This window comes from Schistocerca nitens, chromosome 10 (assembly GCF_023898315.1).
Source record: "Schistocerca nitens isolate TAMUIC-IGC-003100 chromosome 10, iqSchNite1.1, whole genome shotgun sequence".
In the NCBI taxonomy this organism is placed as follows: Eukaryota; Metazoa; Arthropoda; class Insecta; order Orthoptera; family Acrididae; genus Schistocerca; species Schistocerca nitens.
This window is the reverse complement of record NC_064623.1, coordinates 230,510,045-230,514,326: the sequence shown is the minus strand read 5'-3', so window position 1 is coordinate 230,514,326 and position 4,282 is coordinate 230,510,045. Positions and strand designations below refer to the sequence as shown.

Here is a 4,282-nt window from a genome sequence, read left to right as displayed (position 1 = left end):
ACTTTACAAAAATACATCAAAAGTATTTATGCTTGAGTCACAGTTTTCCACCTTGTGACAGGATCTTCGCAATGATCGAGAAAGGAAAGAATGTGTTGAAAGTTATGGTTCCTTTAAAACTGAAGCATGTCATTGCTTAGGCCTTTGTCGATCTTTCAAAACTGGCCACTCAGGAGATAATGATGGAAGACTTCAAGGACACAAGATCCATTGAGTTGGTTCTGAAAACGCCATCCGCTTTGAAAATTACTGGTGTGCTCTGGCTGAAAGTATGTAGTGACGATCCTCGAGGCATAAGCGTATGTCGTAATCACAACGAGCTCCGCCCATGGGAAAGACATTGCATTGTGAAACACGGTTGTGAACATGAAGTAAAAAGATTTCCGTTGTCTTCTCATATTCGGGTGCTCTACAATGGGTAATGATGTGGTTGCCTAGAATCGAAAAGTTGTAAGTAAGAAGATAGTAACAAATACAAATTAAAATTTATTGTAAACTGATTACCTTCGTCTTAAAAAAGTAATAGAACGTGAGTTTGCTATCAAGTTAAGACACAGATCTGGTACATGGAACTCAGTTGTCTCACTGCAGGTTTTCGTAAAAATTGCTGTATTTTGGCTCCACGTATTTCGTCATGTTCAGTAGATCGCTTTTCTTCTCCATCGAAAACTGCTGCAACTGTCACAGGAATAATAGCTGCGACTTGAGAAATCTGCTGTTTGTACCACCAATAGCTTCAAGTGCTGCATGCCTGTACATGTAGCACCAAGTGCCTCTTGATACACGGAACAATGAATCGTAAAAATGAAATGAGATGTCGTGTGACGAGGGCCTCCCGTCGGGTAGACCATTCGCCACTTCGGCGACTTGCGCGTCGATGGGGATGAAATGGTGATGATTAGGACAACACAACACCCAGTCCCTGAGCGGAGAAAATCTCCGACCCAGCCGGGAATCGAACCCGGGCCCTTTAGATTGACAGTCTGTCGCTCTGACCACTCAGCTACAGGGGGCGGACACAATGAATCGTATACGTCGATAGTTGTAATGAATCGTATACGTCGATAGTTGTAATTTTTTGATCTTTCATTATCAACTAAAACTGCATGCCACTGTAATACAGCACGTGTCCCGCACAGTCAGCCACGGATCCATATCAGGACGGTTCAGTGCTTCCCGCTTTACAGCACCGTCAGATTCCATTCTGTTTGCTGAGGATTAAAATACTGTAATTTGGTTAAATCGCTACACGGCCGGCTGACTGCAGAGACCGCAGAGTGCTACTGACGTGTATTAAGTAACCGACAGCCGAGAGCCGTGTGAGTGGCGAGTGCGCGCCGACCCTGGTCCTGCGTGAAGCCCAGCGACTGCTCGCTCCGTGTCTCACGCGCCTGCGGCGGATTAGGCACGCACCCAGAGTCCGGCCGGGGGAAACTAATCACTCAGACACACCTACAGCGCTCTGAGCGGAGGGCGTTCCGTGAGCGACGAAAATAACAGCCTCGAGCACGATCGCGATCACGGCACGCGCTCGCCTGAGAGCGACAACACCGCTGCTTCTGATACAGCAGGCAGTCGTAGGGTTCTAGCGACGCCGACATTAAATAATTCGACGTATCCGACATCATCTAGACCCTTATCGTCAGGAATGAAACTTACTGCTGCCACACGCAAAATTCCTCTGTAGTTTCACTGCGCGAAATTGACAGCCGAACGACTACTCAGACTATTGAGATACAATCAGATTTCCAGAGAAACTTCTTCCACATAATCCCGTAGACAAGTGCGAGAACTATCGCTTGACAGCTCAAGCAGCCTGAAATAATATACAGAAGAATGGGGAAGAAAACACATTGTGTGTTAGGTGGTGATTAGTTTCGCTTTTGGAAAACTCTCCAGAGAGGCCGTTCTGACGGTGCGCTCGACAGTCGAAGCAAGACTGAAGAGAAATCGAGACACACTCGACGGATCTGTCAACCCAGAAAAAGCGTTCGACAACGTAAAATTGTGCGAGATGTAGGAAATTCTGAGAGTAACAGGACTAATCTACTAGCAAACACGGGTAACATAAATATGAATAAGAATCGAGAGGGAACAATAAGATTGGAAGACGAAGAAGGAACTGATCGAATTAAAAAGGCACGCAGTCTTACGGCCTGACTCTTCCAGAAGGCGCAATGACGGAAATAAAATCTCAGTAGTGTGACTAAAACTAATTATCAAAGGATATAAACGATAAGGTTCGCCGATGACATCGCTATCCTCAGTGGAAGTGACGAACAAGTACAGGAACTGTTGAATGGAATGAGAGTAAACTGAAGAAAGACAAAAGGAGTGAGACGTAGCAGAAATGAAAATAGCGTGAAACTTTACATCAAGTCGGTGGCCAGGAGAATATCAACGAAATTGAGTGAGAACTAGAGACTTATACGCTGAAAGATATCCTCAACGTACTCACCCTACACGTCGTACATTTAAATATGTGTGTGATAAATTAAGAACAACTGCATCTTTAACGCATCGGATACACATCCGGTAAAGGAAAGTTACTAACGAGGAAACGAAAATTGGTACTATTGCCACTGTGGTTCGAGAGCCTTGTGTTAGTTCGCGTCAAGTCGCAGGGGAATCTGGCATGAGCTAGAGTAGTGTTGTTCGTGTTCTGCATCGCCATAAATATCATCCTTACCATATCATAATTATACCAAGAATTAATTGGTACAGATTGTATTCGTCGCATTGAATTCTGCCGATGGGCTCAACTTCGGATTCAGAGGGAGACAGATTTATTAATTTGATTTCATTTACTGACGAGGCTACATTCACGGACCACGGAAATGTTTTGCATAACATGCATTATCGAGCAACTCAAAATCCATGTTGGCTGCGGCAAGTCGCACACCAAAAGCCGTGGTCGGTGAATGGATTCTGGAGGACAGAATTATAGGCCGCTATTATATCGAAGGAAATTTTAATGGTAGGAAGTACACCACATTCCTGCAAGAAACATTAGGTCTGTTTTTTATAGAAATACCTTTAGGAACAAGGAACAGAATATGGTATCAACACGATGGGTGTCCGGCAGAGACAATTCCCAAATCGTTGGATTGGACGCGGAGGAGATGTGTCGTGGTCGACTTGTTCGCCATACTTGACACCTCTAGATTTTTTCTCGTAGGGATTCGTAAAAGACGTTGTTTATAAAGACGTTCCAACTACATCTGAAGATATTCGAGAGAGAATTGTCAGAGCCTGTGCATAGATAAGTGCCGATGTGATGAGGAGCACCACATAATCCATGATAAGCACTTCGAACACCTTCTGTAAATGGACGTTCATGCCACCTTTTTGACCTTCGTTGACCTTCGAAGACCTTACGGTTACACGTCATTGGATTCGTCTCGATAGCCGCTATCAAAAAATAAGTACCAAACTACAGCATCCCATTAATAAAAAAAACGTTGACCTTCATGTCTCTGAAGCGACCCCACCTAGCAACAAAAAACCAACGTCATATAACAGGCGCCGTTGTGCCATGCAACGTTTGCCCCACAAACTTTTCAGCTGCTATCATAATTTCGGAGTTATTCTAGGTGGCAGTAGTTAGTGACTCACCCTGTATGAAACAGCTTCAAACGTCTGTTTACTTTAGAAATGAGTTAATAGGTTAAATATTTGACTTTAACAGTGTACGGGAGATAAAGTTTAGGGAAGGTCTGAAATTATGTGTAACGTTTTTTGCAAGTTGCAAAGTGCTCTCCTCCTTAAATGCTGTATGAGTACAGTCTGGGTAATCTGCCCGCCTCAAGTATCTGACTGTAATGCTTGTCTTACTGGGTTACGCTTTTACCATAAGATTATCCCTCTTAATGAGTAGAATATAACAGCATTTCAACTTTTTAAATTCGGTCAATAATAATGCGAAATATTGGAAAGCAAAATTTTATTGCGTCTGGATGCCATCGGATAAGCTACCTGAAACTGTTAGGGGGTTTCGGGACAAGAATTTAGTAATACAGGTGGTGGGGACAGTGCTGTTATTCCAGGCTACACCCACTGCCGGTACTCTGCAGTTATCTACCTATTTTTAATATCATGAGAGCGCAGGCTTTCACGGTCAGTGTCAGATTTGGATACAGTTTTTTCGGGTGTTAGACCGCGTCATTAAGCAACACTAAAAGAGTTCGGGCCAGCTTTGCAGTGGTTCTTTCCAGAACGATTAAAACTTTTTAGTCGCACTGGAGAGAACGTCTGCAAAGACTGTTGCAGTGTTGGCTTTCTA

At 43.8% G+C, this 4,282-nt stretch overlaps 1 non-coding gene across 1 annotated transcript; it reads right to left on the bottom strand.

The window, feature by feature from the left end:
- Positions 1 to 938: 938 nt before the first annotated feature.
- Trnad-guc (transfer RNA aspartic acid (anticodon GUC)) lies at positions 939 to 1,013 on the bottom strand. The gene has a single exon. It is a non-coding gene; the product is annotated as a tRNA-Asp (tRNA).
- Between the last annotated feature and the right edge of the window lie 3,269 nt (positions 1,014 to 4,282).